Raw genomic sequence first — 12,790 nt, 5'->3', positions numbered from 1 at the left:
TTATAGGTGTCAGTAGAGAAAAAAACAACTTTATGAAAACCTACAGCATTGTAGGGGTTAGGGGTGATGGGGAGGGCTGAGCAGATGGGCCCTTTCCAGTTCAGAAACCTTGGTCCCAAGCAGAAATATGATGATGAGAGTTCCTCATCTTTCCCTGGCTGCCTCCCTGGTAGTTGGTGCCACATCTCCAGAAGTGGTTTGTAGTGAATTGTTTCTTTGGAGGCTGGAAGTGGACGATGCACAGGTGACCTCTGTGACAAGTGCTTAAAGGCAGATGTCACTGGCCATGTTTGTTGTAGTATTAGGATTTGGACAATGGCTAGAGATGCAGCCGCCAACATCTTTAGTCAAGAGGTGAGGAGCAGAGAGAGACAAAATAAAAGGAAGAGAATGTAGGAGGGAGAGGAAAGTCTGACAGTCCGTTAGAGAGGGTTTAGAGAGATGGGGATGGAGAGGATACATCAGAAAGAGATCAGCAGGCCGGACATGGTGGGTCACGCCTGTAATCCCCACACTTTGGGAGGCCAAGGCGGGCAGATCGCCTGAGGCAGGAGTTCCTGACCACCCTGGCCAACATGGTGAAACACCGTCTCTACTAAAAATACAAAAATTGGCCAGGCCTGGTGGTGGGCACCATTTCTATAGTGCTTTAGAGCTTACAAAGCGTCTTCACATGCATTACCTTAATCAATGTTCTCAACAACGGTGGGAGAGTCACCCGTGCCTAAATTAGGAGAAACCTGGGAGGTTAGATGGGAAACGAATGGCCTAAGTGAATGGGGTTTCCAGGGCTAGAATGCTTATCTTCACACTCTTTTAAGACTGGCATTCTTGCAAACAGCAAACATCTCCATGTAATTGAGAGTTTGCTATACAGAGGGTTTGGAGAAAAATAGCATTCTAAGAATTCACAAGGTCTACGAAGGGAAGAGCTTCGATAAAATACAAGGGATCCCATATAAGCTTCTAGACAGCTGCTGGGAGAGTAAATGTAAAAACATAGGGAGGCGACAAAACACTGCTGGGAAAGATGGTGTGGGGAGATGAATACAGGGACAGGAGAGGTAAAGAAATGGTTTGCTGAAATTAATCCAGGCAGCAAAGAAAGCAGTACCAGATCTGGCATACCACCCTACCGAGGCACCGACATTGAATGTGGAATTCAGTCAGGTGGTGCCCATCACAATTCTGGTTGCATTGGGATGTGTCACCGACCAACAATCTTAAGCTACTTTTTTTCTCTTTTTTTTTTCTTTTTTTTTTTTTTTGCGATGGAATCTCACTTTGTTGCGAGGCTTGAGTGCAGTGGCACCGTCTCGGCTCACTGCAACATCCGACTCCCGCGTTTAAGCGATTCTCCTGCCACAGCCTCCAGAGTATCTGGGACTACAGGCAGGCACTACCACACCCTGCTAAGTTTTGTATTTTTACTAGAGATGAGATTTCACCATGTTGGCCAGGATGGTCTCCATCTCTTGAACTTATGATCTGTCCGCCTCGGCCTCCCAAAGTACTGGAATTACAGTCGTGAGCCACTGCACCCGGTCATTAAGCTACTTTTTATTCAGCTCCCTCACTTATGAAATAGCGAACAATGCATGTAAAACAGGCTAAGGGAAAGTCCTCTCTGAGCTTGTAAACACTATTTAAATGTAGTAATAATAACAATTAATACCTTTCTGAATACTTCTTTGAATTCAGTATCCACACTGGCAACCCAACTCCCAGATCCCTTGACCCTCTAAAGCAGAGTTGAATCTGCACTTGTGGGGTCACTCATTCAGGGGCCTCCGAGGAATCCCCTGGGCTGGGACTGGGACTTCCCGGATGCCCCAGATGCAGACAAGGCCCTCAAGGAGCTCACAGTAGGGAGGGGCCAACAGTCGAAGCGATTCCTAAACCATGGGAGTGGCCCCGGTAACAGAGCAGAGACCAGATGGTCTTTCCTGTTGCGAGAGTGGGTGTGTCAACGGAAGCACCAGCAGGCCCTACGGGGTGAAGCCCTAGTGAGCAACATCTGAAGTTCATAAACAAATGCAAACGTGAATGAACTTTAAATGGCTTTGGAGCTCTGGATTAGACTACCACTGCCACTGCGCCCCAGGAAAATTCTTTAACATCTCTGTACCCCGATAGCCTCATTTTATTATTACGTTGCTGGTAACTATGATCTAAAACATGAACTATGATTCTTTACTTCCATTTCATGGACCAGGAATCTGGAGCTCAGAGAACTTAGAAGATTTGTGCCAAGTCACATGGCTTTCATATGGATGAAAACTGAAGTGTGTGACTCGTTATTATTTGGAGATAATAATAGAAACAATGTCATAGAGATCTTCTTAAGGATTAAATAAATTCATCCATGTGAACTGCTTAGAATAGTATCTGGCATCACTATGAAAACAAAAGAAGTATTAAGGATCACAACTGTTAGTATTATCAAGCTGTCGATGCTACATCTGGTGTTGTGATAGACATGGGGAGAAGGGGGCAATGAGGGCATTTTTGATATTCTCCCACTCTTACAGGGTTCACATTCGTGAAGGGACAAAGGTACTCTGGTCCTTTAGATTTGAGAGATACTCACCTTCGGGAAGATTCTCTGGAGCCTGCCGAAAGTCATCTGAGGACGTTCAACTGAAAGAGAATATATCACAATTTTTCTTTGTTGGTAAAGGTTTCCAAACTCTAGAGAGATGTCTATTGCATGAGGGTATTCTGCAGCAGAGGGTTATGAGTCCACTTATTGTTGAGCACTTATCTGAGATATGCCTCTGAATTATGTTTAGTAATGGTTGCTTCATTTATCGGTGGCCTCAATTCAGAATTTTACATCTCATGGTTTATCAAATGGGGACTAAACCCCATCACAGTCTCATCTTATTCCGTTACATATGTTTCACTTTTTCCCAAATAATTAAATTGATTGGTTGGGAACCTGAACTGTATCCACTGAAGATATGAACAACTAAAAATCACTGTACACTTCAAATGGATGAACCTTATGGTATGTGAATTAAGCTGTTAAATATGTGATGAACCGTGGATGATTTAGTCCAGTGGCTCTGAAATATTTTCAGTATAAAGACACTCCTTTAATGTCAAAAGCTTGGCAGATACTCAAGCACTGGATTTTCAGACCTCTTATAGTGATTGTGGGAGATGGTAGAATCTGGCCTGTTTAGCTGGGGAGTAATAGGTCTGTTGGAGACAGTTTGGACATTCTGACCTTGTCTTATAATTGTGTTGTCAGAGCAGAAGAGCAAGTAAACACATATGTCCCCTTTATATTCCTGAAATGTACAAAGATCTGTACCGAAGAACCTGTCTTTTTTTCACCCTGTGTTATCTCTGCTCACCGACAAGTGGGAAAGCTCTCTGTGTGTTGGATGAGGGATCACTCTTTCAAACTCACTCCTGAGCTCATCACAGAGAATCAGGTTTCTTTGGGAAAGAGAAGACTATTTGGTTTTGATAAAATACACAGAAACAGCGATGCTTATTATATAATGTGATCATCACCCTCACTCCTAAGATACTTATCCAATACCTACATGCTGTTAATGAAACAAACTCTGGAAGTTTTTGGTGGATCCATAGTTTTAATAGTTTCTTTCTTTTTTTGTCACTTTTAACATTTTCTTAACTGTCTTTTGATTCATTAACAGTGCTTAGGAAGAACAGCAAGTCCTTTAAAAAGGAAATATTTCAAACACACAGAAAAGTAAGGGGGGTAATATTGAGTCCAGTCAGATCTCAACATTACCCCACAGCTATGTTAGGTCTGATTTATTTATTCAGAATATTAGAAATACTACAAACAGGCCGGGCATGGTAGCTCACACTTGTAATCCCAGCACTTTGGGAGGCTGAGGCGGGTGGATCACCTGAGGTCAGGAAGTTTGAGACCAGCCTGGCCAACACGGTGAAACCGCGTGTCTACCAAAAATATAACAATCAGCTGGGTGTGGGGGTGGGTGCCTGTAACCCCAGCTACTCTGGAGGCTGAGGCAGGAGAATCACTTGAACCCGGGAGTTAAAAGTCGGAGTGAGCTGAGATTGTCTTATTGCACTCCACCCTGGCCGAGAAGAGTGAAACTCCATCTCAAAAACAAAAACAAACAAAACACACTATCGACTAGTCACAGCTGAAGCTGTGTGTGCAGCACTCAGCAATCCCTGCCCTCCCTCCCTCCTCCACTTACAGCCAGTCACCTTAATTTGATGGCTTTTTATTCACATTCATGTTTGCATACATTTACCATTTACTTATCTATAAGAATATATATATATATATATATATATATATATTTATTTTTTTTTTTTTTTTTTTTTGAGACAGAGTCTCGCTGTTGCCCAGGCTGGAGTGCAGTGGTGCGATCTCAGCTCACTGCAGGCTCCACCCTCTGGGGTTCACGCCATTCTCCTGCCTCAGCCTCCTGAGTAGCTGGGACTACAGGTGCCCGCCACCTCGCCTGGCTAATTTTTTGTATTTTTAGTAGAGACGGGGTTTCACCGTGTTAGCCAGGATGCTCTCGATCTCCTGACCTCGTGATCCGCCCACCTCGGCCTCCAAAAGTGCTGGGATTACAGGCGTGAGCCACTGCTCCCAGCCAAAAATAGATATTCTTGTTTTGCATGTTTTAAAATTTTATATGAATGGCCTCTGTAGTTAACTTTCTGCATGCAATTTTTTTTCACTCAGCCCTGATGTGTGTGAGGGAACAAATGCCTGAGGATCTTTCCCAGGTAGCTGAGCTGAAAAGCAGCTGGGCTTGAGGAGACCCTTTCCAGCCCCTTCCCATCTACTCACCCTCATTCCCGCGGTTACGGTCGTTAACAAAATCATTCCCCTGGCAATCTGCGGCCCATTTATTATGCATGAAAGGCGAGAGGGTAACCTTGAGACCTAGAAAGGAGCAAAATGTTTATTCCCTAAGAGAGAAGCTTAGGTCTGTCACGGTGGCTCACGTCTGTAGTACCAGCACTTTGGGAGGCTGAGGCAGGAGGATTGCTTGAGGCCAGGAATTCAAGGCTTCAGTGAGCTATGATTGCACTACTGCATTCTAGGCTAGGTGACACGGTGAGAGTCTGACTCAAAAGACAGACAGGCCGAGAGAAGGAAGGTAGTGTCAGTGGGGGGTGCCGGGATGCCACAGAGACAGTTGGACTCATCAGAACAGAGGCCTATGGGAGAGAAACGTGCAGGGTCCAGGTACAAGCTCCACTGTGGCCAGTCCCTGCCCCCAGCCCTGACAGAATACAGAAGAGCAAAACACCCAGAAGCTGCCTTGCGATTTTTCCCTGCACAAATGGAAAATGTGGGGTACTTTCTGCAGCCTAAGAAGTAGCCAAAGCAGGAAAAGGGATGTTCATGTGTCCCCAGACTTGTCTGTACCTAGAGCTTTCTGTTACCTAGTTTAGTCATGGCCTCATACTTTCTCTTCATATACACATAGGTGATTTTCTCTGAGGCTTTCATCTTTCCCACTCTTTCTTAGAGAAGTATTTGGCAATATCATCGAAGGCCTACAAAAAACAAAAAGGAACTCTGGCAGTACTCAGCTAGGCATGTCTGCCATTCAGCTGGAGCCGCTTCCTGTGTGCTGGATCTGGGAAGTGGGGATGATAATCCTTCCTGGTTGACGCCATGGCTAACTGACAGAACACTAGGGACCTTCCCTAGCTTCTCCCCTGCCACACAGTAGGGCTTTAATGCTGCTGGCTGGCTCTCTTCCCACCTTCCAGGATGGAGTGGGAGTCACCAAATGAAGTGCAAGGTCACAGACTTGTCTCCAGGGATGCTAGGTGATGACAGAGCGAGGGTGGGAGGCTCCCAAGGATGCAGATCTCCCCCGAGACCCTGTTCCTTGTCCCCAGTACCTCTGTCCTCCCCTCCTCAGAAACCTGGTCACCCCACACTGTCCCCTGGGCCACTACTCTGCCCCCTCCAGGTCACCTCACCTTTTGTATCTTCTCTGGTATTTGAGCATCATCCCTAGCTCTCTTTGCACAGTCGTTGTCTCCGTTCATGGCACCGGGAGCAGTCTGACCTGCAAGAGAAACTGCCTGAGACTTTCCAGCTGCAGGAGTTTTGGTCCTGTGGAGGGAGAAATCAGTGAAGGCCGGCCACACTCAGTCACCTGGAATCAGCTGCTGCATTTCTCCATTCGGGGCTTATCTGTCCCTGAGTAATGACACGGGGAGAAGTAAGATGAAAACAGGGAGCCAGGGGTCTCTGGGAGAAGTATTGATAGGGATGGCAGGTTTCCTATGGGCAAAGCAGCCTTGAGTCTTTGGGAGGGGGTTGGCTAATGTTGTTAGTAGTTTCCCTGGGGCTAGGCTTACCCTGAAAGATGTACAGACCCTTGTTGGGGAGGCAGGGACATGACTGTGTAATTTTATTCAGTGGGGGCGTTCTGACACCCTCACTCAATAATTAAAGGGAGGGAAGTGAGTCCCAGAGATAACATGGTCTCTCTGGTGATGGATCTGATCAGGCAGAGGGATGGGAAATGAGCATGGCTACTGTGAATGGATTTAGAGGCTATTACTGGGTGATTTGTAAATCATTAGGAAGTGAGCTACAATTTCTGAGACTACAAGAGCCCATCAACACTTAGAGAGAATACGGGGCATTTCAAGATGCAGCAATCAGCCAGGAGCGGTGGTTCATGCCTGTAATCCCAGCACATTGGCCAATCCTCCAGCCTCGATCTCGGGACTACAGTACAGGCATGCACCACCCAGCCCCCACTAATATTTTTATTTTTGTTTTTTTAGTAGAGACGGTTTTGCTATGTTGACCAACTTGGTCTCGACCTCTTGGGCTCAAGCGATAGTCCTGCCTCAGCTTCGGGACTACAGGCATGCACCACCCTGCGTTTTGCTATGTTTCCCACGCTGGTCTTGACCTCCTGGGCTCACTCAATGATTTGAACCCGGGAAGCAGAGGTTGCATTGAGCTGCCATCACACCACTGCACTCCAGCTTCGGAGACAGAGCAAGATTGTCAAATAAATAGGGAAAGAAAGAGAAAGAAAGAAAGAAAGAGAGAAAGAAAGAAAGAAAGAAAGAAAGAAAGAAAGAAAGAAAGAAAGAAGAAAGAAAGAAAGAGAGAGAGAAGAGAGAGAGAGGAAGGAAGGAAGGAAGGAAGGAAGAAAGGAAGGGAAGGAAGGAAGGAAGAAAGGAAGGGAAGGAAGGGAGGAAGGAAGGGAAAGAAAGAAAGAATGGAGGGAAGAAAGAAAGAGAGAGAAAGACCAGGTGACTCTCCATAAGAACAGTAAGCTTTTTGGTATTTTTACTTACCCTCGTCCCATCTCATGCTCCCAGCTTGGTTCTGTTCATTGCTGATGAAATACAGATAGGATTGGCGAGAACTGGTAGATGGCTGGCTGTTGATCATGAAAATGTCAGACCTCATATAGTCCTCCTTGGAAAGGCCCTTTCTAGGGGTGATACTCTGTGTCGGTGGTGCTGTGGGACAATGACATAATGCTGACCATTAAGCCAGGGGAACATGGGTCCACATATGGTGGCAATCCACGAGGCTGCTGAGTGGCCATTGCAGCCCTTGAGGTTTTAGAAGAAAACCTTGCAGAAACTGCAGAAAAAAATGGGTATTCTCTTGAGAAATGAACCCATGAAGCTACCTTCTGATGTTGTAACTGCAGTAAGAGGAAAATGATTATTTTATTTATTCATTTATTTATTTTTTTGAGTCAGAGGTTCACTCTGGTTGCCCAGGCTGGAGTCCAATGCCACGATCTTGGCTCACTGCAACCTCTGCCTCCTGGGTTAAAGGGATTCTCCTGCCTCAGCCTCCTGAGTAGCTGGGATTACAGGCATGTGCCCCTATGCCCAGCTAATTTTTGTATTTTTAGTAGAGACGGGGTTTCACCATGTTGGCCAAGCTGGTCTTGAACTCCTGACCTCAGCTGATGCACCTGCTTCGGCCTCCCAAAATGTTGGGGTTACAGGCATGAGCCACTCTGCCCAGGAGGAAAAGAATTATTAAATGCTATTGTTATTCAAGACAACAAAGATTGTGATGCTTGGAAGGTGTGTCTACGACTTCGAGATTATGGATTTCTGGCCAAGCCAATCCATGGTGACATCATCAGTTTTTGCCTCTGCTAGTGGTCAAGAAGGATGAGATTCGAGAGTCCAGTGAAATCAATAACAAGACCATCTTGTCATTCTGAGGGTAGCAGCCGTTTTCAGTGGTCCCTGGGAGCCGACTAGAGACAGGTGGTCCTGTAAAAGCTCTGCTCTAAATGTAGGCACATTCCACTCACATGTGTCTTCAAAACCTTTTTCTGGAATATATGTTGTTTTCAGTTGATACATAATAGAATAGTGTTTATGAAGCTGCCTTTTGCTTTGTGACATAAGTAAGAGAATGTAAAGGCATCTACATTCAGTGAAAGTGTTTTGATGTGCAGAACATGGCCGGGTGCAGTGGTTGATGCCTGTAATCCTAGCATTTTGGGAGGGCGAGGTGGGCAGATCACTTGAGGTCAGGAGTTTGAGACCAGCCTGGCCAACACAGAGAAACCCCATCTCTACTAAAAATACAAAAATTAGCTAGGTGAGGTGGTGGGTGCCTGTAGTCCTAGCTACATGGGAGGCTGAGACAGGAGAATCCCTCGAACCCGAGAGGCAGATGTTGCAGTGAGCTGAGATCGTGCCACTGCACTCAAGCCTAGGTCACAGAGTGAGAATCCCTTTGGAAAACAAAAGAAAAAAAGGTACAGAACATTTCCATCACCACAATGCTATCCCTTGTGCTTCTCATTTTTAGTAATACTCACTCTCCTCCCATCCACTGTCCCTAACCCCTGGCAACCACTAATCTGTTTTCCACTTCTACAATTTTGTCTTTTCTAGAATGTTGTACAAATGAAATCTTATAGTATATCACGTTTTAAGGGCTTATTCCACTCAGTATAATTCCCTGGAGATTCATCCAAGATATTAATATCTGTGTATCAATAGTTCATTGTTGCTGTTGTTGCTGTTGAGACAGAGTGTCACTCTGTCGCTCAGGCTGGAGTGCAGTGGCATGATCTCGGCTCACTGCAACCTCCGCCTCCCTGGTTCAAGTGATTTTACTACCTCAGTCTCCCGAGTAGCTGTGACTACAGGCATGCACCACCACACCCTGGTAATTTTTGTATTAGTCATAGAGATGGGGTTTCAACATATTGGCAAGGCTGGTCTTGAACTCTTGACGTCATGATCTGCCCGCCTCGGCCTCCCAAAGTGCTGGGATAACAAGGTAAGCCACTGCGCCCGGCCAATTGTTCATTTTTATTACTGAGTAGTATTCCATGGTATGGATGTACCACAGTTCAACCATTCGCTTATTGTAGGACATACTGATTATTTCCAGCTTTTGGCTATTACAAGTAAAGCTGCTATGAACAATTATGTACAAGTTTCTGGATGGGCATACATTTTAACTTCTCTGAAGTGTAATTGTTGAATTGTATGGTCAATGCATGTTTAGTTTTATAAGAAACTACCAAACTGCTTCCCAGAGTGGCTGTAAGATTTTACCTTCCCAGCAGCACTTAATGAGGTGTCCAGTTTCTCTGCATCCGTGTCACCATTTTGTGTTGTCACTATGTCTTTTATTTTAGCTGTTATAATAAGTGTATAGTGATACCTCATCATGGTCTTAACTTACATTTAGTGAAGGAAATGAGTGTTGAACATGTTTTCATGTGCTTATTTGCTTATTTCCTCTTCAGTGAAATATATGTTCACATCTTTTCATGATTTTCTAATTGGATTATTTGTTTATATTTTTTACCATTGAGGTTTTTATTATTATTATTTTATTATTCTTATTCTTGAGACAGAGTCTCGCTCTGTTACCCAGGCTGCAGTGCAGTGGCACAATCTTGGCTCTCTCCAATTTCCGCCTCCCAGGTTCTAGCAATTCTCATGTCTCAGCCTCCCGAGTAGCTGGGATTACGGGCAAGCATCATCATGCCGGTCTAATTTTTGTATTTTTAGTAGAGATGGGTTTTTGCCATGTTGCCCAGACTGGTCTTGAACTCCAGGCCTCAAGGGATTTGCCCTCCATCCACCTCGACCTTTCAAAGTGCTGGGATTACAAGCATGAGCCACCACGCTCAGCCTACCATTGAGTTTTGAGAGTACTATACATATCAATTTATATTCTGGATGTGAGTCCTTTCTTGGATATGTGGTTTGCAAATATTTTCTCCTAGTCAAGACCCTGTTTTTTCATCCTTTTAACAGGGTCTCTTGCAGAGCACAGTTTTAAATTGGATGAAATCTAATTTATTTGTTTTCCTTATGGATTATGCTTTTTGAACTCTTCACTATGCCCTAGATCTCAGACGTTTATCCTATGCTTTCTTGTAAAATTTTTTTTAGCTTTATATTTTAGATTTAAATCTATGATCCACTTGATTTATTTTTTGCATAAAAATAGGAAGATTATGTCTTTTTTTTTTTTATCCTATGGCTCTGCAACTGCTCCAGCACCATTTGTTAAGCAGACGATCCTTCCTTCTTTTTGTCTCTTTGTAAAAAAATCAGTGTGGGGCTATTTCTAGGTTCTCTATTTTGTTCCAGTGATCTATGTGTCTATTCTTCTCCCAGTACTACAGACTTGATTCCTGTAGCTATATAAGAAGTATTGAAATACGGTGGAGCCATTCCTCCCACCTTATTCTTCTTTTCCAAAAATTGTCTTAGCTACATATATATATTTTGAGATGCAGTCTGACTTGTGTTGCCCAAGCTGGAGTGCAGTGGGGTGATCTCGGCTCACTGCAACCTCCTTCTCCCGGGTTCAAGTGATTCTCCTGTCTCACCTTCCCGAGTAGCTGGGATTACAGGCATGCGCCACCCCACAGGGCTAATTTTTTTTTTTTAGTACGGCTAATTTTTTAATTTTTAGTAGATAGGGGGTTTCGCCATGTTGACCAGGCTGATCTTGAACTCCTGACCTCAAGTGATCCGCCTGTCTCGGCCTCCCAAAGTGCTGTGATTACAGGCCTGAGCCACTGCGCCCAGCGTTGTCTAAGCTATTGAAAATGTGTTACAGCAGCAATCAAAAATGAAAACACATGGAAACATTTATTAGTGAAACAAAATAGAAAGTCAAGAAACAGACTAATCTGTATGCAAACTTCAGCATGCATTTCCAAACAGTGGGCAAAAGATGATGGGTTGTAAAATAAATGATTGCTTGGCAAGTGTCTATCCATTTCAAAAACTAAAGATTAAATCCTTATTTTGAAACCCATAAAATAATAAATTCTAAAAATTCAGTGACTTAAATGTGAAAACGTGAAATCATAAAGAACTAGATGACAATTTAGGAAAATATTACAGTGTAAGACATCTTGAGTTGGCGTAGGCACTTCCTGACATTACTCCAAGGCTATCAACAATGAATCTGACATAAAGATGTAAAAATTAAAGTATCATCTAATTCAAAAGACACCATAAACAACTGTTTAAAAAGGCAAATGTTGGGGAAATTGGTGAAGCATCCGCAATAAATTAACAGTAACCATCTCTAATACACAACAAAGGTTTTGCATATCAGTAAGAGAAACTGGAACAACTGAATGAAAAAATGTGTTCAGGCATGGCACTACTTCACTGTATAGCAGAAAAAGATTATGAAATAGAAAGTATGAAAGAAAAATAATAAAGGAAATGGAGAATAGATCCCAGAAGTTTCAACGTTCATCCAATAGAAGTTCCAGAGATAGGCCAGGCGCCGTGGCTCACGTCTGTAATCCCAGCACTTTGGGAGGACGAGGTGGGTGGATCACAAGTTTGAGACCAGCCTGGCCAACATGCTGAAACCGCGTCTCTAGTAAAAATACAAAAATTAGCTGGGCATGGTGGCACATGCCTGTAATCCTAGCTGCTAGCAGTGCTGAGGCAGGAGAATCACTTGGACCTGGGAAGCAGATGTTGCAGTGAGCCGAGATCGTGCCACTGCACTCCAACCTGGGCAACAGAGCAAGACTCCGTCACAAAAAAAAAAAAGTTCCAGAGGTAGAGAATAGAAAGACTGGGCCGGGCGCCATGGCTCATGCCTGTAATCCCAGCATTTTGGGAGGCCGAGGCAGGCAAATCACCTGAGGTCAGGAGTTTGAGACCAGCCTGATTAACAGGGTGAAACCCCATCTCTACTAGGGTTTGGTGTTGGGCGCCTGAAATCCCAGCTATTTGGGAGTTCAGAACAGTTCCCAGTGACAAAACCCTTGATGGTTTGGCCCCACTGGGGAATGAGATGTCTTCGAGTGGGAAAAGGTCAGAGGCCACAGATGGAGGATCAGCCCAGGTGGAGCTTTCTAAGTTGCATTCTTTTTTTCTCCTTGTTTTCTGGAAGGCTTATTACCTGTTCTGTAAACATATAGAGCAGACACTTGGCAGGGCTGGCCCAGTGGCAGCCGAAAGTGGCTTGATAACATTCAGGAATAGGGGGCTTGGAAAGCTCCTAGAAAAAGTGCAGACTCACCAAAGCTGGCCAGTAACTGAACATTCCTTTCCTACCTCTCCGTCTGCCCTCTGAGCTGGGCGGTTACAACCAATATCACCCACCCGTAGACTCCCTCCACACTGTAAGGCAGAAATCCTATAAGCGTCTCTGGGGGCTCACAGGCTAGGGACTGGAAAGAAGAATTGGCTCAGCTCAGCTCTAGAGGCTCTATATCCTACGACCTATCAATCCAGAAACCCTGAAACTCATTTGGAGTGTCTGGGCTGACACATCTTCCCAGGAACA

At 44.5% G+C, this 12,790-nt stretch overlaps 2 pseudogenes; one reads left to right on the top strand and one right to left on the bottom strand.

The window, feature by feature from the left end:
• Positions 1–1,895: 1,895 nt before the first annotated feature.
• LOC100579282 lies at positions 1,896–6,036 on the bottom strand (annotated as a pseudogene).
• Positions 6,037–6,474: 438 nt separating this feature from the next.
• LOC115833780 lies at positions 6,475–8,207 on the top strand (annotated as a pseudogene).
• Positions 8,208–12,790: the final 4,583 nt, after the last annotated feature.

This window comes from Nomascus leucogenys, unplaced genomic scaffold (genome assembly GCF_006542625.1).
Source record: "Nomascus leucogenys isolate Asia unplaced genomic scaffold, Asia_NLE_v1 001664F_28638_qpd_obj, whole genome shotgun sequence".
Lineage (NCBI taxonomy): Eukaryota > Metazoa > Chordata > Mammalia > Primates > Hylobatidae > Nomascus > Nomascus leucogenys.
Note: the sequence above shows the minus strand (reverse complement) of the source record. Positions and strands in the feature narration are given on the sequence as shown.